This window comes from Coenobita brevimanus, chromosome 72 (genome assembly GCF_032717465.1).
Source record: "Coenobita brevimanus isolate Jiangsu-jjx chromosome 72, ASM3271746v2, whole genome shotgun sequence".
NCBI lineage: Eukaryota > Metazoa > Arthropoda > Malacostraca > Decapoda > Coenobitidae > Coenobita > Coenobita brevimanus.
The window spans coordinates 12,650,740-12,673,780 of NC_137025.1; positions in this window are offsets into that span (position 1 = coordinate 12,650,740).

The following is a 23,041-nucleotide window of genomic DNA, read 5'->3' on the forward strand; positions in this document are numbered from 1 at the left end:
TGATGGGACTGGTGATGATGGCACTGGGGTTGACGTTGATGGGACCGGCGACGATGGCGTTTAGGCTGACCTTGATGGCTTTGAGTGTGGCCTCCTTTCAACCCTCACGATTAACCTCACAAGAGAAGGCTGAAATTTTTTTTTTTTCCTTGTAAATTTCTGTGTAGCTCCTTCGTAAATCTCTCCGTGTTTGGGTCTTGCTCCTTCAAAAGTGCCATGCCTGCCTTGATGAGTCGAAAATCCTCTGCTAACCCTTTCGTCGTAAATTTCTTGGGTTCAGGAATGTGGTTATCAAGTCCACTATCCTCGTGCTCTTGTCTGCCACTTTCAAGTTCCATCAGCTCCTCATTCGTGAGTTCGTTCGCGTGGGACTCCAGCAGCTCATTCCCAGAATCACAGAATCACGTCATCCTCGTTGATCTCCAGATCAAGGTTGTGCCCGATGGTGACAACATTTCGTCTGATTTCAGCAGTGTGTCCGTCTTCACACCTGACGGACGCATTACACAGCATTGAGGCACAGCTTTCTCCAAACGCCTCCAGATTGGCCACATTAACCTCAGCCCAGGCATTTGTTGTGTTCATTATAGCATTGAAGATATTGCAGGAGTGCCAAAAGTCCTTGAGCGTCTTCCCAGAGTCTCCCTCAGTCGACCTGAGAAACCGTGCAGATGTCATGCGCAGATAATAAGCCTTTAATGATGCAGTCACCCTAAGATCCATGGGTTGGAGAAGACTTGTGGTATTAGGGAATAAAAAGGCAACATTAACGTTAGGATGAAGGTCACTCAGATATGCAGGATGTCTCGGCGGCATATTTCCCTTCTTTATTACGGTTCAGCACCACCACCGGGAACGTCAGCCAGGAACGACGCTCGTCCCGTCGTTTCAAAATTAACCATAGGATTTTCTTGGAATTATGTTCAATGTGTTTTCCAGGCAAAATTACGTGTAGAATCTCAACCTAATCCTATGTAGCCTAGTGGTACCCTGTCCCATTAGAGCTGCCTGGTTGAGGGCGGTGGTGCTGAACTGTAATACAGAAGGAAAATATGCGTCCCCGCGCATTATCAAGGATCACAAGAAATTTAAATGGCATGTTCTTTGGTGCACAGTACGTCTCAACCTCAGGCACAAACTAATTAAGAAACCAGTCTACTTAACAGGTGCAGTTACCCAAGCCGTAGCCATAGCCTTCCAAATGACTTGAAGTGCTACCGTAATAAAGCTCTTGAGTATGGGTGGGTTGTCAGCACGATACACGAGCATAGAATTAAGTTTGCAAGCATCACTAGCGTTTGCGCCAAGCAACAGATTTACCTATCCTTTTCCGCTTTGTGTCCCGGGGCAGTCTTCTCTTTCACAATACGTGCGCCTTGGCATCTTTTGCCAGAATAACCCAGTCTCGTTGACACTAACCACACAGTCAGCACAATAACCTCCCTCCTCAATTACTTTTACAATCACTTCAAAAAACTTTGCCGCAGCCTCGGTATCTGCACTGGCTGCTTCCTCTTGCATTCAGATGTTATGCATGATAGCCCTCACACGATATCAATTAAACCAACCCCTACTTACACTAAAACTGTCATCTTTCTCACCATTGCCTTCCCTCTCACACGCAGCTTTCAAATCACTGAACAGGCTGCGGAGCTTTTCCTGAATTAGCGCAAGACTTAACAACATATTCCTTTGATTTTTATCTCCCAACCAATCATCAACAAGCGTTCCATTTCTATTATCAGGCCACTCCTCTGCGCGGTAATGGTTGTAGACTTCATCGGGACTGAACCCATAACATGCTCCAAGATTTTTTTTTTTTTTATGCGAGGAAGAAGGAACCAAAGGCCGTGGGCCTGCTATTTTTGTTCCTTCCAAGAGAAAAGCAAAATACAAGAGAGAGCCAAATTCAAGATCCGATCATTTTGAGATGCCTGGACACACTGCGTTTGAAAGACTGGAGATCATGGGAAGCAGGAAATACAGACAGAGGGAGACAGTTCCAGAGTTGACCTGTTGCATAAAAGAAGGACTGGGAGTAACGGTTAACTCTTGCATTAGAGATCTGGACAGAAAAGGGATGAGAGTTTGCTGCTAGACGGGTGCTACGCGCCCCGTCGTAGAGGTGGAGGAATGCATGCCGACAGTTCAGATTGGTTACTTGTCCATGAGGACTGTCTCTTGGGTAGAACGGCTGTAGCCAAGCCAATGGTCGATGGCATCTCACCCTTTTCACTTCTTGCTGTTACGTTCACCTTCTCCTCTATGGTGATGCATTTTCTTTCATTAGCCGTATAAAAGTGTGTCCTCATGTGTGTATTGAATCGCCAGCGTCCTGGCAGAATCTTGAGGCTCGCCCTGGACGGAGCATAATGCAGCTGTGTTTTGGGAGAATGACACAACTCCGCTTTGCTCACCTCACCTAAGATGCTAATGTATTCCGAACTGACAAGTAATAATGTCACTTTATAATAACATACATTAGCAAGATATACAAAATGATGAACACTAACCAACATAATCGTAGTTTAAAGTGGAAAGCATACTAATCATTCATCCACCACGTGCTTGCTGCCCGCACCACTGGCAACTTGGCAAGCACATATTGGGGGCTTGAATAAGTTGCCATCTCTCTCCCTATAGCAGGCGGCGGTTTACGTCGGGTTACGAAGAAGTAGCTAGCTCTCACGGTTAGAACAACTCTAGTCTGTTATTCCAGCTAACACCATACGATTGTATTCAGCTGAATGAGAACAGGAGCCTGATAGTGTTAGTCCTGTTACCATGAATCCTTTCATGAAACTGGTAACTCTAGTATTCTACTCCAGCTGAAGATATACATATCTGTTCAGCTCAGACTGAGTCATGGAAGTCTGAGAGTGTTAAGATTCGAAAAAAATAGTCTGTTTCGGGATACGACTACTCTGATTTATGCAGTATCCTGTGTACTTTATGGTATTCGTTTTATACGAAATGGTAATAGTTAAACTGTACATGATCAGATTTATCATGAAAATTATGTAAGTCTAATAAAATAGGACAGGCAAGTCGGAACACAGGCACATTTAACCAAAACATGTGATCGACAGAAAGAAATGAGGCATAGTGTTTCGTTCAGGGTTCAGACCAAGTGCAGCCAGACTTGCGAGTATCCTGTGGTTCGCTTCGTCTTGTCAATCACATGCTTCGAGCACGTGTGCATAGCCTTGGAAGTTCGGATCTGGCAGAAGCGAAAAACACGTGACCAATGCAGTGTGCTTGTTTCTCGAGGAGGAAGCAGTGGATATGCGCTCTCTTCTCCCGTTCGCCATCTCTCGGAAAGATAGGACTAGATGCAGAGGTCTTTGATATTCATTTAGAAGAGGAGACAGAGTGAGAGCGTTTGATTGATTGTAAGGGACCGGAATCCTTATTCGCTTAGAGAAGGAGGAAGACGAGAGTGCACTGTTTACTGGATGTGGGCTCTGAAACAGCCTAAATCACACGGCAGGCTAGTAGTTTCTCTGTCGGTCGGAGTTTTAAGGTAAAACTGTTGGATATTGGTGACGATTTAATGTGTGATCCTGTATCCGAAGCACGATCTCCGGACAGAGTTAGTAATGGATTTGTCGAGATGTCACTGAGGGCAATAATGATGATGAGAGTGTCAGTGATGATGTTTGCAACCAGCAGGTGGTGGAAGAGGTAGAGCATCGTCAGGCTTTCTCTTCACTTTGTGCGATCTCAGGGGGATACTGACCGTCATTGTTATAAACATGATGGTAGTGATAGTAGTTTGTCAAATACTGCTGATAAAGGAGTAAACAGTGATAAGTTATACTGATTTTTTAAAAATTGATAGTGAAGTGACTAATGCAGCTGCTCAGAAAGGTATTTTTCCGTCCTACTGCTGATTTATCGACCATTCCAAGCATCGTCGTAACATGCCTGGATCTTCTGCGATTATATCCATGTAAAGATTATGGATACTCTTTATGTTGTTTACTCTGACAGTGATACAGATATTCAGTTTAATAACAAAGCCTGATTTTGTACCTGATTACACAGAATACATAAGAGCTCCACATTTGAACCATACAGTATGTTCGGCGTATCATCAGATAATAAAGTTGTATTAACTTTTCAACATTGCTCAGTGGCCAACATGCATTAGGTCTAGACTGTGAAAACGGCATCGTTTTGTGCTGCGCACCATACCAGTGATCTGAGTGAAAAGGGTTTTTGCTATATAGAGCAAAGACAGTCCTGAATGCTACAAAGACTTAATAAAGAGATAAGAGTAGCTGATTTCATCTTGAGGTATTACAGCTGCTGCCACTTTCACATTGGAAATGAATCGTATTTCGTGACTGAAAATAGTAAAAACCAAAACAAGAAAGTAAGTACGTGCAAAAAAAAAAAAAAAAAAAAAAATGCTACGAGTGCTAGTACGACTGTCTTTCCTGCCCTTACTGGTAATGAGGCGAATATTCTGAATGGAAATTCTGTATATTTGATAGTCCAGTGATAAAATGCATATCAGTATAAGAGCAAGTACAGTATACACAGTGTCATCAAAGTGTCTTTCTTATAATTAATTCCTTGCCAAACTCAACGGAGCTGACTGTCCTTATTACCTATACTGCATATAAATAATTTGATGATATAAAATGTGGATAGTGACATACTCAAGTGCAAGTATCTACACTGTTACCAAAGTGTCATCGTATTTCTGTTTCCCCATCTCACCGTCATCTCGCATCTTCCTCACCTGTCCTTTCTGTAATGAGTGAGTACAATTTTTTTTTTTTTTTTTACAAGTCCACAAACCGGGTGACTTCCAAGAAAACTCCTCTGTGGTAATTTCTTAGTTTGGGTTGCCACCTTATTCTTCTCGGGCGAAGCTGTGGAAAGTTTAGTGAGTTAACAATATTTCTGGCCGACATTTCAAGTCTTTCATATTTGCTCGTTCCCACTGATTTTCCTGTGATAAATCATTAATGAAAAAAAGTCTGGCTTGCAAAAAATAAGTAATATTTTTTACTCATGGCCACCAAAACTATAAATGTCGCTGAACAGACTTCTCAAGTAATTTTCAAGGAGATATAGGACAACAGATTTATTAGAAATTTTACCTACCTTTAAATCGATTCATTGGCTTTGTAAAATGTGTAAAGGCTCACGTTTTCAAGCATGAAGAGGATCCATTAATGAACAGGGAAAGTATGATTATATAAGGGATAGGGTAGGTTAGGGTAAGTTTGGTTAGGTTAGCATAAAATGTTAGGATAATTAGGTAAGGTGAAGTTAGGAAAATTTGGGTTCGGATTGGATAAGTCATCAGTGATAAGAGTAATATTGTGCTAAAAATGGCGTTCTAAGATGGCGTCCGTCTGTATTCGACTTACATAAAATGGCGTCGGTTTATCTTCGGCACCGTGGGGGATTGTAAACAAATACTTTTTTAAACGCTGTTCACGACCTTGAAAAAAAAAAAAAAAATTGAAAATGCACTCTGACAATAATCAACGAAACCCATAAAAGAGCTATGATAAAGAAACAAAATGATGGAAACTGCAAAAGAAGAGTGTCCTATGGCTCTTGAAGTTTACCAGAACTATAGCATGATTTATCAAAAATTCTTGTTTCTTTATGAGTTTATTATTTTGAAATATTCACCCGGCTTGGAGGATAAAAACTTACATATATTTATTTTCTTGTTTTGTTATTATTTATCTTTAACACACGAATAATGTTTTATACAGTTAGTTTTTCTTGAATTTTTGCCACCGGGAATTGCCTCAGACGTAGAGTGGGTTCGAGGGTAAGAGATGGGGGATGGGCTCTGGATGAGGGGGAGTTGATGGAAGGCTTGAGGATAAGGAGGGGGGGGGCGTGGTGGGGGATAGGGCAGAAGATTTGAAGGAGTGGGAGGCTAGGAGGTTTGAGTGAACAACAGAGTAATGAGCAAGGAGTAGAGGGGTTGAGGGAGTAAAGGATTGAGGGAAAATGAGGTTAGAGGGTAATAGTGAACGAACCGGAGTGATGTAAGAGATGGTTTTGTGGCAGAGGTGGGCAGGCGTGTGGAAGGCCTGCGGTACTGTGATAGCTGCAGTTATTGGGGTAAATCACGCCTTACGGTGGGAGGGGGGTGTGTGGTGAGTGGTGGGGCAGAGGGACGGGGAATTATAGAAGGATTGGAGGGATGAGGGAGGCTGTGCGGAATAGAAGGGTGGGGAGGGAGTCGAGTGGAGGGGTTCGTTTATGTGAAGAGGGAGTGGGGAATAGACTTAGGGAATACGTGAGTGGAACAGTGAGGAAGCTGTTGGGAGTGGAGAAGAGTGAGAATGTAGGGGGAGTGGAGAAGTTTGTATAAGGGGAAGAGGGTCGGAAGGAAGGGGAGGAATGGAGGAGTGCAGAGATGAGGGAGAGTTGTGGGAAGTGGAAAGGGTGGGGGAGGGGGAGGGGGGAGTCGAGAGGTTTGTCTGTGGGGAGGAAAGAGGGGGCAGGGCAAAAAATGATAGGTGACTTTAGAATCCACGTATAATGTGGTGTCATCGCTGATTACTGAGGAAAGTTGGGAGCTCAGCCGTATTCATAGTCAGCCAAGCATAATAGCATATGTATTTTTGCAGCTTAGGAGCCACAGCTGTATTCTGGCACGCAAACCTTGGCGTCTGGTGCACAACCAGCAGCAAGGTAACATTGCCCCCGTAACTACAATTTTTTTTTTTTTTTATCATGCCGTGTACATACTCAGCCTTTTCAGTTCCGTGTGCTTGATCTACTCTTACCAGTACCAGACGATTTATTCAACTGTGAGGGGACTGCATGTTATAATAGAATTAGTATTAATCTTTTATAGTTCTTCAGCCACTAGGAATGTTCCCAAAGGTAATAAGTTCATCCAGAACTATCACGAATGCAGTATAAAAAGAGCTTATAATACAGAGTTGAGTTCTAGAAAATACGGTAGAAATCTTCCTTGGAAAGGTTTGGATAAACAAGGAAAAATTATATCTGAAATGTAAAATTGTTTGATTGTCAGATGTTAATGCAAAAGTAATTTGGGAAATATTGCTTAAGCGACAGTGAAAGTGGGAATACACGCCTTAGTATTGGTAGATGTATGTAATCGTGCTGCTGCGATCACAGTCATTTACATTGTCTGGAGACAGAGCTGTATGAGATCATGTTTAACCAGCCAATAATATTCTGAGATTTGGAAGGGTTGGATTTTTATTTCAGCAGCTCGAAATTGCAGACATGTATAGGGATTATTAGCTGCAACTTCACTAACGACAGATAGAGATGTGGGGTCACACGACTAGCCATGGTGGCAGTGTGGGGCCACACAGCTGGCCATGGTGGCAGTGTGGGGCCACACGGCTGTCTTTGGCATCAACACTCAGCTCACACAGCAACTACCAAACTTAAATTACATCGTGAAGTTTTGGCTGCGCTGATACCAGTGTGGTAATGGTGGCAGGCGCCGCCACCTGGCACTGTCACCCACGCTGCGCTTCACACTGCAGTTGCTGCTGACTCAACCTATGTGATAATAACTTAAGTGATAAGTAACCAGTTCACTTTTATTTATTAGGCCTCCAGACACCAGCATAAACATCATTGCTTCGTGCAGTGTCCGCTGTGGCAATGTCTGGTATCTGAACAAACCTTCTAATAGAGAAGAAGATCGTCAGAATTAACTTTTTTTTTTTTTTTATTATTTTTTTTTTTAATGCTGACCGAGTACGAACCAGGAAATGGGATGTGTAATGACGTTGGCGTTATATGTGCTTGTGTGTGAGTGCTTGCATATTCGTTTCTGTGGGCATGTGTGTGTGTGTGTGTGTGTTTCGTATTGCTGTGGGAAAAAAAAGTTCATAAAACATTTTCTATTGTCACAGCCAGTGAGAAAAAAAGTTCATGCAACACTTTCCATTGTCACAACCAACAGAATAGTGTTGGAGAATTTTTGCTAATAGCTGTAGACTACCGCTTTCTTAGCAATACCGGTATATTTTGTGAACTACTCATTGAAATTCGGTTTTATAAGTCTATCATTTTATTATCGACACATTGTACGGTCACACGGGGCGATGTTAGCCCCTTCATTATGGTTGCGGAATTAAAATGTATTCTTCCTGTCTTCAGACCACTTTTTTTTTTATTAAGAGACCCCTGTAATAATGGAGGGGTTAATAAAGGTTGTATCTAATTTTCAAGATCAAAAAAATCTCCAAACCTGAAAATATCGTCTGTTGGTCACTAGAATATTAAAGACATCATAGTGACGGGGTTATTCTCATTTTTTTTTTAAATCATTTACCATCGCCATAGCTGCATTATTAGCGTACCTGAGGATAATGTAGTGTAGTGTGTGAAACTGATCGCTTGGAGAGAGAGGTGTTACGAAATCTTCGAGGCCAACAAGGAAACGACCCATAGTTAAAAGTTCAAATTATCGGTCCAACTAGTTTGGTTTCCTGGACCCTTCATGGTGCACACTTGGCCAGAATGTCAACGAATATTATTGCACGAAAGATATCTAAACTAATTTCGTATACATTGTTGGAGAATGACTGGCCTTTAAATAGAATATTCATTTTCGCTGATTGCCGACGTACAGACAGGGACAAAGGCTCACTTATAATTTCACTGCGTCAACTTCACACTTTGAGCATGTACAATGTGCCACATATTAACCTGAAATAGCATGAATGTGAACCGGAGGTCTAGCGTCACCTTCCGACATGTATGCGACACAATTATTTGGTCATTTCAGCCTATAATTGCAACCCCGTTCATTACCGCTTCTGCCATCAACAAATATACGTCAAGACTGTTAGATGTACCAACTGCCAGACGTCAGCTACACTCTGATTCAATCCCAGGTTCAAATGTGGTATACTCTACGTCAATTTCTTCCGTGACGCATTATCTACGAACAGAGAAACGAACTAAACGTCTCGCACCTTAGGAATATTAGCTAGCGAAGGACAAGTCAGAAGCAGAAGGTGTCATATATTTGGCAAGTTTTTTAATTCACCTCTTCACTTGCCCTAAATAGTATGACTAGCTCTACGTTCGATGAAATTAGACCTATGCGTTATACCGTATTGCCTTGCTACCAGGGGTACCCAGTGCTGCCCAAGTTAAACCTTATTATCGTGCATACCGGCATTGGCAGGGACACTATATGGCCACTCTCCCTATGGGAAACGCCCCCCGGGGTCCCATTTTGCCCATTGAACCTATGTTTCTCCTTGGGCCCATTTCCCCAGGACTGCGTTCCCCACGGACCTATTTTTCCCACTACCCACCCACCCACCCAACCTGCTCACCCACCCACCCTACCATCCATCCACACACCTTCCCACTCACCCAGACTCAACCACCCATCCTGCCTATCCACCCACTCACCTACGCTGCCCCACCACACCTACCTACCCTTGCCCACCCACCCCAACCACCCTGACCCACAATACCCACCCTCCCAGCCACTGTGCCCCTCCACACTCACCCATCCACTCGACTATGCTCACCCGACCATTCCGTCCACTTTAGTTTTTTCCTGTGTTAAGCCTTGTGATACTTTGCAGCTTTTGTTTATATCGACCCATAACAATTTTTTCCTTTACATTTTTGCAGATACGCGTTCCTCACTCTTCTCTTGGTATATCAGTACGTCCCGACCTCATTTTATTGGCTTTCCCTTTTCTCTTGATAACTTAGCGACCTACGTTCTCATTTCACACTCGATCTCCCCAGCTGATGAAACCCTAGTACCCGCACCATTCCCTTCTGATCTCCAGTGACCGCTCGTCTCTCTCGATGCCCCCACTCCCGCCCCACTCACAACCACCCACCCACCCCAGTGCCATCTTAGCCATCCCCCATCCCCTCCTGTTTCCCTCTAATGCTCCCTCCTACGCCCCCTCAGTCCTCCACCCCAGCTCTCATCAATACCCCATTCTTCCTCTAAATGCCCCTTCCGCTCGTCAATGCCCCTCCTTCCCGCAATGCCCCCCTCCGTCCCGTAGTGCTTCCCTCCTCCCCATGAATACCTTTTTTCACCCCAGTGCCCTCAGTAATAATAATATTTCTCTCTCTCTCTCTCTCTCTCTCTCTGACACACACACACACACACACACACACACACACACACACACACACACACACACACACACACACACACACACACACACACACACACACACACACACACACACACACACACACACACACACACACACACACACACACACACACACACACACACACACACACACACACACACCTTCCCCTCCTCCCCACACAAGTCCTACTCCACTCCCGCTCCCTTTGTTCAGCTTTCATTTGCTCCTCCCCTTGGTGTGTATACAGTTACATGCGCCTCGTGTAGACTTACCCAGTGGGGAGAACAGGGACTCTTAACATGGACTGGGTAGGACAGGGCCAAGTTAATTACTGCCCTTCGGTGGAATGACACACACACACACACACACACACACACACACACACACACACACACACACACACACACACACACACACACACACACACACACACACACACACACACACACACACACACACACACTTTGGTTCTTGCTTCTTTGGTGATTCTGGCACTTCTCAAGCCATTATATTGTTTCGACAGCAGTTGGTTTTGTTCATAGGTCCTTGTGTGTGCATACACGTAAATAAAAGGTTTCTGTATACTCCAGTCTGTTCGTTACCTAGAAATGACAGTAAGGTTTTTGACTGCAGAGTTATGTTTCCCTTTCGTTGTTTGGGGTAATGACTGAGTAGTTTTCTTATCAGTAATGCTGGTATATATGTGTTTGTGATTGTCCCTGATCCACATAATACTCCCCGGACACGTTGGGTTAAGACACGACATTTGTTTCTTCGCCGTAATTTCACTTCCTCGCGATCCACTACTGCCTTCATCCCCCTCCGTTCTGGCTTCACAGCAAACCCCACATTTTTTTATGTTTTCCTTGTCAGTCACCCTCTCTGACATCGCGGTTTATCTCTGTCAGTCCCAAATAATTTCTGTGCCAAATATCCATAATAGTCTTGAACTTTAGGTATTCCAATATAAAACTGGATCTTTAAATCGAGGGCGGTACGGTAAATATTTCTTGTTCCCGCCAGACTCATCCAGCTTAGGAGAGGCCTCTTAAATGGTGGGACCGTGGAAGGGCACCCAAGTCTAGCTGCCATCGCCAGAAATCGAACCCGTGTGCTGTGCTATTAATCAGGTTTCTTCGAAATAGCAATGCTAACCACTCAGCCACCGCGGCCGAGAGTAAGAATATATGCCAATAAATGTACGTAATTTTAATGAAGAGATTAACCATTCCGCATGCATGGAGAGTTGCGGATACCGTTGTATGTGCGTGTGTGTGTGTGTGTTTTATTTTGGTTTGTAGATCCTACCCACTCCATTAATTTGAATGGGAATAGGGCAAGAATTATGATGTAGTTAAATGTTGCTGATGAGAATGATTTGATTATATGATGATGTGATGTAAAGATGATATGATGATATAGTGGACGAGATAAAATACCATAATGATAATATAAATGCAACATGACGAGAGGATACTGTGATGATATAGCAATAATCACAGTAATAATAATAGCAAGGGTAACCATATGATGACCAACAATAATACCGTGAATCCCTTGACAGTATGAGGGACCCCCAGAACACATCCCATCCAATCCCCCACCAACGTTTCATCATCATGGCATCCCTGGTGAAGCCCCCACGGGAAAACACCCACCAGCAACAACAACAAGGCTTCTTTCTCTCGTATTTTTGCCAATCCGGGTCACAGTCTTCTGGCCCGGAACGTAAACAAAGGCGGGCATCTTTTATATTATGTGGCTGTGAATAGACTGAATACACGCGCTTTGTGCATGGTTGCATCTGTTGGAGAGGCCCCTAGGAAGGTTGGATATGTGAGTAGTTTTATCCATGTGTTTGTTTATGCTTGTGGTGTAGATGGATACTCTGGAATTCACATGTAAACACAGCTAATATACATTCACACTAATGTATCTCTCTCTCTCTCTCTCTCTCTCTCTCTCTCTGAATGGCTTGAATACACTCTCTTTATGCATGGCTACACCCATTGAAGAACCAGGCAGGATTGATATTAAAGTGGAGTGTGTTGCTGCTGGTATTTCCTCTGTTATTCATTCCCTAGATGGAGGAATTTTATCATGGATTTGTTGCAGTTGGTCTTTGCTTTGTGGAAATATTTTAGGATTTAGTCGTACCTATAAGTCTAAAACACACACACACACACACACACACACACACACACACACACACACACACACACACACACACACACACACACACACACACACACACACACACACACACACACACACACACACACACACACACACACACACACACACACACACACACACACACACACTTGACCTTCCTTAATAATTTTTGAAGAAGCACAAAGATACGTATTCTTGTTGGTTAAGGAAGCTCCCTAACACCTTTTCCTAAGTGAGTTATTTTGCTTATATTACCTTGCTGTCCTCTTCTGTGTCACAAAATCTTACGATATGGCCATACTCAGCATAAATAACGAACAAGAGGATATTAACCCGCCATATCCAACAATAAATCGCTAAGGAAGAGATGTCAGGGAGCTTCTTTCGCGATGAGAATACGGACCTAACCATCAGATACCTGTGGTGAGGTAGCCTACAGCATTTCAATACAAGGTCATATCATAATTAAAATCTCTCTCTCTCTCTCTCTCTCTCTCTCTCTCTCTCTCTCTCTCTCTCAATTTATAGCTATATAGATAGACATTATATATATATATATATATATATATATATATATATATATATATATATATATATATATATATATATATATATATAGTAAATTCTGTAACGAACATTTTAACTGGATTCTGCTCTCCTTTTCATTACAATGGCAACTTTCTTGTTTTGATATGGTCACCTTGTGGCGAATATCAGATGCGGCAACATGCCAGGCAACTATTCTTTCCGTCAGTCAGTCACAAACGATTTTCGGATATGAGACATTCAATTTAAAATAATTGTAGTAGTGCTTCTGTATGTAGTACTTTTGTAATCGTTAGTCTACCATTGAACATTCTTAGTGGTGAATGGTCGATTAGCATTCTCCACGGCCTGTTTCACTAATGGGAGAAATCTTTTGTTTTATTCTGGCCACAACTCACAGATTTTTCTCAGCTCGTGTTACTTTAGCAGCAGACCGGTCGGGGGGAAAGCACAGGAAGGAATCCAATCCATTTAGTCGAGGAATTTTGTAACGCTGAAAAGGGTGAAAACTATCTCCATTAACTCTGCACAGCTGTAAATAACTTTGGCTGAATAAACTTGTCTCGATTTAGCCTGAACAAAATTCCCATTTGTGGCCGGGGCAACGAACGGGTTGAGTGTTGTCGTTAATATTGCCTAGGTTGCGAATTTCCTTTTAAAAATTGAAGATCTTTTTTCCATCTGTTCCATTGTTTTTCCGGGTGACGGATACTCTGAGGAGAGGTTTCGTCAAAAGTATTTCGAGGATTTGAGTCCCTTTTCAACAGTGATGCCCTCTGTTACGACCCAACACTCTCCCTCATTATACTCCCATGTGGTACCTTGTCCCTGCACATTGAGCTTGTCTTTTCATCCACCACTTTCACTCCCATGCACTCTCTCTGTTTGTCTCTTTTCTTTCGCTCTGTATGGCTTAAAATTTTGACCTCACTTATCACATGCTGATGGATCAAAGCAAGAAACGAATATCAAGGGTCAGATGGAGGGAGGGTGACTGAGGTTAGGCAGGGGTGGGGTGCGAGTAGGTTAGATATTAATTAAATAACTTATACAGTTTTCTTTTAAGCTGAATGAGCTTGTCTACTGTTGTCAAGGACGACGCAGATCATCATATTAATTCCTTCACTCCGAGGACGCTGTTTATATTTTTGTTCTTGGTACCACTGAAAGAATTTTTTGTCTGGGTTTGGGGAGATAATTCGAAGTGTGTGTGTATATATATATATATATATATAAACTGTCGTGCTGTACCAATTAAAGGACAAACTGAGACTGTTTATTAGCTCCGCTCTGAGTTTTCCATCTAAACACTACCTGGTAATGGCAATAACGTAAAAAAAAATAAAATAAACTGAAAGCCTAGGTAATATCAGTGCATCTCCGTTCATTATTATTAAGAACAATGCTTCTCTGTTCTCATTATGAAAACAAATATTGCCATGAAAAACGTTAAAAATATACCTGTGACTCAGTGCTCTACGAACTACAGAAAAATATACAGCGGGAGGAAGAGTGCGGTAGGGAGGATGATTGAGTCTAGCAGGAAGGTGAAGACGCAGCCAATGTGGTGAATTACCGTAATGGAGAGAGGTGGAGAGGGGACGGGCGGGGGAGGGGTAGGAGGAGAGGAGTTAAGGGAAGAGAGAAGATGGAGAATAGAGAGGAGAGGAGTCTGGATGAGGGGAGAGGAGATGCATGGGTCTGGGGAAAAGGAGAGGGTCTAATGGGGGAGGGGAGAATGGAGATAGGAAGGGGATGAATGAGGGAGTGAGAAATTTGGGGTAAAGGAGGGTCAGGGGGCTGAGGGAAAGAGAATGCCGGAGAGAAGAGGTAGGTTGAGGGGAGAGGAGTTTTGAGGTTTTGGAGAAAAAGGGGGAGGAAGTGTAGAGAGAGGGCACGAAGGAGAGAGAGAGGGAGGGAAGAATCTGAGGTGAATGAGGAAGGGGAGGGAGGGAGGGAGGGAGGAAGATGAGAGTAGTGAAAGTGGAGAATGGAGGGGTCCATGGGGAGCGAGAAGAACAGGAGGAGAGAAGGGAGAGGCAACGAGGAGAGGGGGGAGGGAAGAGGGATAGGGATGGAGTCTGGCAAGATGGGGGGGAGAATGGGGGGTCTTTGGATCAGGTGGGAAGAAGGCGGGGAATGCAAGGGGATGGAGGGGGGGGGGAGAAGTAGGGGATGAGGGAGGTGAGAAAATGGGTAGGTGGATTCAGAAATCTTGAGGGAGACACGGGAAGGGGAGAAGAGTAGGGAGGTTTTGACTGGATAGGGCGAAGGAAGAAGAATCTGAAGGGATAAGAAGATCGAGAGGAAAATAGGAGTGGAAGGAGTGAGGGAGGACGAGGAGAGGAGGAGTAGGCTAAGCTCCCTAGCACCTATTCCTAAGTGATTTATTTTGCTTATTAGACCTTACTGTCCTCTTCTGTGCTTTGTAAATCATTCTGATATCACTGTGCACTACACAGATAATTGACAAAAGGACATTAACAGGCCATAGCCAAAAATAAATCGCTTAAGAAAAGATGCTAGGGAGCTTCTTTAACCAACAAGAATACGGAGCTAAGAGGAAGGTCAGGGAGAGAGTGGAGGAAGGAAGGAGAGAGGGAGGGGAGAAAGTGAGGGGTAGAGTTCTCCTGGGATATTAGGTCTTGTGAGGGGACGGGGAGATGAATTGTGTGTGTGTGTGTGTGTGTGTGTGTGTGTGTGTGTGTGTGTGTGTGTGTGTGTGTGTGCGTGCGTGCGCGCCTGTCTGTGTCTTTGCGTGCAGAGTGTGCGGGTTGGGCGAAAAGGAAAAGTATAGTTCGAAAATTGTGTGTCAGAAATAGGGGGAGGGGAAGAGATCTGAGAGAAAAGCATATTAATTTCTTTACTCCTGTTACACACCTTTATTTTTTCACACTATCTTCAGGCACTTATACTTAGCCTAGAAAAAACCTTTGTGAGTGGAGGAGGTAGATATAGGCAAGCATTCTCCCTTGAAGTCTGTCCTGAAGATGAACAGAGTTGTGTGATGGCTGTCTGATTAAATATAAACGTACGAGACTGAAATGGTTGTTGGTAATAAAAAAAATTGGTGTCAGATGAAAAGTGAATCAAATGGAAAAGTGCATAAGAAGGAAAAGTGAAGAAAGGAGAATAATGTGAAAGGAACAAAAGACTAAGGAGGTGAGAGTAAGAGGGTCGCTAGGAGAGCTATTAGGTTACGGGGAAGGGAAGGGACAAACCTGTGTAGAAAAAACAGGCATGGAAAGGAGGATTGCGTAGTAGTTATACCGTAGTCGTAGGCGTTTTCATTGTCGTTGTTACTACAACTCCAGGCTCATTTGAGGGTGAACCCGGTGAGCTGTCGGCTGAACCTGCCCTTCTGCAGCCCACCATCCTCCTTTTGAGAATTAGGAAGAGGACTGAGTGACGTTTACACAATCGTGTATATATACAGTATATATATATATATATATATATATATATATATATATATATATATATATATATATATATCTATGGGTTGTATTTGTGTGTGTGTGTGTGTGTGTGTGTGTGTGTGTGTGTGTGTGTGTGTAACAGGTAGAAGGGAACGACAGTAAATAGCAGACTTAGTAAGGATCATGTAAATGATAAAAACTGGGATCTTGTAAATGATAAAAACTGGAGGGAAGTCGAAGAAGCTATTAGAAAAAAAACTAGTGGAAGTGAAATTATTAAGAAAAGGCAGTTGAATATATTTCCGCGCTTAAGGGAAACGAATGTGTCGTAAAGAACAGAGAAATGAAAACCACCGGGAGAAAATATGTCGTATAAAAGAATAACAAATTATAATACACGAGGAGACTGTGTATTAGACAGTAAATTGAAAGGAAAAAAAAATAATACACAAGGCAGTAGAAGGGACAGTACTGTATAAACAGTATACAGCGGAATAGAAATTAATAATAATAATAACAGTAATAATAATAATAATAATAATAATAATAAAGGGAAGGGAAGAGGCTGCCCAGGATGGAAGGTAACGTAAGGAAGTGTCAGGTGAACCAAGCCTTATCTACTACCTTAGGCATTCTCATTGACGGGAAGAAAGTGGAGAGAAAAAGCAATATCCATGACATCAAATCCACACTTGTATTTATGTTGGAGGAGGTTGTGTAAGGGAGAAGGCCTGTTAACACCCTCAGGCCCCTATGACTTACCCTCAGCTGAATGAAATCGTCTGGCGTTAGCTGGAATAGAAATGTAGTAGTGCCCCCACCATGACAGAGTTGACCACCTATTTATTTTATGCATTGCTACCTGCGCACAAGTTTATTCCCTCCACGTAGGTTTATTCGCTTTTACTAGAGGGAATCGCAAGAAAAATGCCATTACCTTATCGTAAATTGTATTCGTGCCAAAGCTAAGTGAGAAGTAGTAGTAGTGCTAGTACAGGGCTGGTGACGTTAGTATAACCAGGCAACTCCACTGCTAGGTCATATTAGTGCCACCACGTGAAGGCGTCCCTTACTGACTCCTGGAAGATGTGTAGAACCTAGTATGTTTTTTTCCGACGAGTTTATTCACCTGCACTTAGGGAAAACGATAGAAAAAAATCCATTACAGTTTGTCCGCTCTTGCTGTATCCATACCAGCATTATGTAAGAGGGACCTGGATGTATTTTTTTCTATTGTTGACACTTCCATGCGATGTGGAGAGGATGGAGAATGAGAAACTGACTGGGAGAGTGTATGTGAGTAAGGTAAAAGGGGAGAGGTGAAGGGAGAGATCGAGAATGAGATGGGGTGGACAGGGCTATGAGTTAGGGAGGTGTGAGCTGGTGAGAGGGTAACAGGATGGAGGACACGGTGAAATGGAGGCGATTTGTTTATGACCACCCTTTCCGGGATTAAGGCGTCTGACTATAGACAGATAGATGGATATACAGACTTAGGAAAAAGAAGAAAAATCCCGGTACTTCCTATCCACCTTTGTTGCGTCAGTGTCTGTAGTATAATAGAAGGAAATTATGTTTACTCTTGTTATATACTTGCTACTTCCACAGGAGTGACTGTCTTGCACACGAACATTATATTAGCTCTTGCTTGGGACAAATAGATAAATGAAAACCCATTATTCCTCCTCCACGCGACTTGTAACCGAGCTTATGCTGCTTAAAAAGAAAGATGTTTTAGCTTTTATTGTTATTATTATTATTATTATTATTATTATTATTTTTCTTCATCTTCTTCTTATTATTATTTTTATTATTATTATTATTATTTTTATTATTATTATTATTATTTTTATTATTATTATTATTATTATTATGCTCAGAAGATATTCCGGTATTTACATTTGGGGAAACCTTTCGCATTACAGGGGTCAGAAACAACCTCCATGGACACTGATTTCTGTGACGTCCTTTGGTTTTTATTCGCTTTATCCTTTTATTTCCAGGCATATTTATTCTCCATCTGGTCGTGTTAGATATAGCCTTCAATAATCCTTGTCACAGCGAGAAAGGTCACACTATCAGTAAGAAAAGTCGTCCTATGGTAGTGAAAATAAAGCAAAAATAAAGTCGTAGGATGAGAGAGGTTAAATTCCCTCATTACGAAAGGTCCTGGTGCTGGTGAGGGACGCCTTCATGTGGTGGCACCTGTATAATCGTGCGGCTCCACTGCCTGGTTATAGAAACGTTCCTCATCGCCCTCCTTATCCCCGAAAGGCTTATGTGGATTGCAGGAGGAGGACAACTTCAGCCCGCAGTCCACTGGGTTTACCTTTCAGACGAACGTGAGGCTAGAACTTCCACTACAACGAAAGGTCTCTCCAAAGAAAAAAAAAAGTATAACAGTATGGATTTATCAGATACATTTTTATTTATATCCAGCTCAATATTTCGTCATACGGCTCCTATTACACTCACATCAAAGCCAGTATCCCGTCAGAGCGAGGACACAAAACTCTCCTCGCACGTAATCCACAAGCGAGATCATCCACCATGCAATCAGTCTCTCTCATACGATCATCTCTTCGTATGGTCGAGGAAGAAAAACAGTCGTCTTAGTGGGATTATACTGAAAATTATAGCCAGCATAGGAAAAGAAAACAGTTTAAGGAAGGAAATGGAAAACGAACTTGAGAAAAGAAACAGAAAACCAGTTAAAAAACAGAAACGAACTTAAAGGAAAAATAAAACGGAATAAGAAGAGAAAACGAACCTAAGAAAAAGTATACAAAGCATCTTAAGAATTAATAGAAAGTGATATAAAAGAAAAGAAATTGGTTACATAATCAACGTAAACTACAAACTGTAAACACCCATAAACACGAATTAGGATTTTGCCTTTCATATAGAGTAAATCCAGTGTAATATCCTGTCACAGTGAAGGCGTGGGTCAGTCCTTACACGTAATAATAGGAAATATGAGTTCAGTAACCCGGATAATAATTTCTTCTGGTACTTTCTTCTTCTTTTCAGTGTCAGAGGAAAAAGAGAAATAATCTGACTTGAGAATATACTGGAAAGAATTATATCACCGGCTTCAGAAATATAAATCAACAATAAATAAGGAAAAAATGTTTCAACGATCTCAGTTAGTTTCGTTTGTATCTTATTCATTATCCTGTCACAGTAAACTCACCGAATTCCACTTAAATGTGATTCATGAAGAAATAGAATTCAGTCATCTTTTAGGAGTGTTGAAGGAAGAAGAGAAGCAAATTTAGGGATTGACGGTGATGAGAGGATAGAAGAAAAAACAACTCTATGGTTGATATTGTGATAAGGACAGAAACACACATGGTGGTTGATACGATGACAGGAGGGAAGGAAGGGCAGGAAAAGTGGGTGATACGGTGATAGGAAGGAAGAAAAAAAAATAGACCTTGTGATTGATTTGATAACAGGAAGGAAGGACAGAACCAGACTTGATGATTGACATGGTGATAGAAAGGAAGGACGGAAGTAGACTTGTGGTTGATAATTATGGTGATAGGAAGGAAGGAGAGACACAGACTAGGTAATTGATTTGGTTATAGGAAGGAAGAACAGAATCAGATTTAGTGGCTGACATGATAAGTATAAAACCAACATAATTAGTAAACATAGACGCGATTGGGCTGTATGATTTCCTGACTTCTCGTTGCATCTGTATCAACATCTTTCTGGAGCTGAGGTCACAGAACTCTCCCACATTTAATGGAAGGAAGGAGGAAGCGTTCAGGAAAATCATGGCACCATCACTCCCCCTTATCCAGTCATCTCTTTGGTAACTGGTATCAAAGGCGGCACGTAAGGATCAGTGAAGTCTATGACCCTCGTTCATAACTCCTTCAGGATTCTCTCTTTCTCCCACCATATATTCCCTCCTTCCTTTTGACGAATTTGTTGTTGTTGTTGTTGTTGTTGTTGAGCTTAGGGGAGGCCTGGCATAGTGAAATAGACCAACCCTCCTGTTTTTCCCTCGACATATACATTTTATAATTATTTTTGCCGATGTTTGTGTTTTGTATTCATCCCAGAAAAAAAAAAAATCGTATGTCTGGATTAAACTTAGCGCACAGTTATCATCCACGACACTTTCCTTGCCTTACTAATTCATCAAGATAGTTTTTTTTTTTTTAGTGTGGCTTGACTCTATGAAACGAACTGAGAGAGACTCCTTAAAGATCATCAAAATCTAGAGTTCTTACGGGCCTCCTTATCACCTCTTCCTTGTGTGTATTTTTAGCAGAATTTTACAGCTACGTTTTCCTGTGTAATAGAGAGATGTAAAGCGTACATAAAATAGACAAAATAATTCACACAAGAAAGAATTACCAGAAACCTCATAAAGTCCACAGTAATTTTACTCTAGGAGAAGTAAGACTGAGGTGGTTGGGAGAAAGAGAAAACACAAGCCAAGAAGCAGGTGGAGTGACAAGGGTGTGAAATATAAAACCATGAGAAAGGGAGGTGTGTATGCTTGGTGGGGGTGGGGAGTGTCTGCTGAAAAGAGACAGAATTAAATGTCAACAATTCCCCATGTTGTGGTCACATTCTTCTTCACAATCGTCACCATAACATTTCCTTTCCATTGAGTAAGGTACCTTGTTTTCCGCAGCGCAGAAAGTTAGTATGGATTTAGTTTCCAGTCTTGGTATAAAACTTTGGAAATATATATCAGTACCTCATAATTTGTGTATTTATGGATCCTCCTCATTCAAGTTTTCTCACAAATGAAAGGGGAGAGGACGATCCAGAAGCAATAAGAGAAACAAAAACCCCAAACAGTTATCTGCTGTTTTTTGCCAGGTCTTTGGTGGTCTACTGAAGGATTTGACCTGATGGAGAGTGGTAAGCAGAGTTATCCCTTCCCCATGTTGGCGGCAGTAAGGGTGAAGAAGCAGTGTCTGACTAGCGTTGCACATGTAAAAGTCGAAATTTTGCAGCGGTTGTGAATACGTGTCAGTCTGCGCAAGTCATCGATGTCAACTGGCAAGATACGATCACATACGGACATACGAAAAGTCATGCAGCCAGGTCCCACTCGAAAGCTCGTCCTCGTAGAACAGGAGACGAACGCGCTACCACTTAGCCACCATGGTTCACTGAGTGCCCAACAAATGTGGCATGTATCCATTCGGTGATCATTTACGCTTCCAACATTCTGGACTGGATATTTACACCACGATTCTTGTTCCTCTGATTCATCATTCAATACCATGAAATTCTGGGCAGGTTATTTGCACCACGATCTCTGCATCTTTCATTTATCATCCAAGCCATCGAAATTCTGGCCTTGATATTTAAGTCATAAATCCTGCATCTTTCATTCTGCATCATTCCCTTGTAATTCTGGACTGGATATTTGCAACATGACTCTTGTATGTTTTATTCATTATTCAAGCCTTGGAAATTGTGTGCTGGAAATAATCTGCAATTATATTTCTGTATCTAGGTGGTAAGAAAACCCATTAGGTGAGCTTGGCGTGGAGGAGACGGGGTGGGTGTTGGGTGGGGGAGTGAGGGAGTGGGAGGGAGCCGAGGGGTTGGAAAGGGGAAAGGTAGCAAAAAGATGTGGGGGTCAGGATACGGGATGGGAGAGATACTGGGAGAGGAGATGGAGGGGAAGTGGAGAGATATATCTGGGAGGAAGAGTGTGGGGGGAGACGGGGTGGGAGATGTGGGGAAAGAGACAGGACAGGGAGGGAAAGAGGTAAGGAGTGGGGGCATATTAGGGAGGGAGGGGGAATGACAGAACGAGGTGTGGGGAAGGAGAGAATGTGGAGGATAGGGGAGAGAAGGTGGAGGGAAGGCAAGTAAGCGGAGGAAGGGAGGCATGAGAAGCTGGGGAGATGACAGGGGGGATGGGAGGGAAAGGACGCGAGGGAGGGGGAGAAGAGGGGTAGGGCGAGGGGGACAGCAGTAAGTCTTGTGCAGATGGTCTAACTCCATTAAAAAGGAGGAAGTGCGGCACCGTCAGGCAACCTCCCTGCCCGTGGTCTCACACACACACAAACACACACACACACACACACACACACACACACACACACACACACACACACACACACACACACACACACACACACACACACACACACACACACACACACACACACACACACACACACACACACACACACACACACACACACACACACACACACACACACACACACACACACACACACACACACACACACACACACACACACACACACACACACACACACACACACACACACACACACACACACACACACACACACACACACACACACACACACACACACACACACACACACACACACACACACACACACACACACACACACACACACACACACACACACACACACACACACACACACACACACACACACACACACACACACACACACACACACACACACACACACACACACACACACACACACACACACACACACACACACACACACACACCGAAACAAGAAACATTGGAAAATACTAATACTGTTTGCTCTGATTCGTGATGAACAAGAGTGTACGATCGAGGATTTCTGTGGATATGTTGAAATTGTGGTAAAAAATTGCTTTACTCGTCCCGGATTTCAAACGAATGAAGACTTCCATATTCCTCATTTTTTGCGAAGGGTATAGCAGATGCAATTTCTCTCTGGGTTACAGTACGTTAAATAGTAAATCGTTCAGCCCCGAGACGTAATTTTTTCTCATTCTTTCTTTCTCCAGATTTTTTTTTTT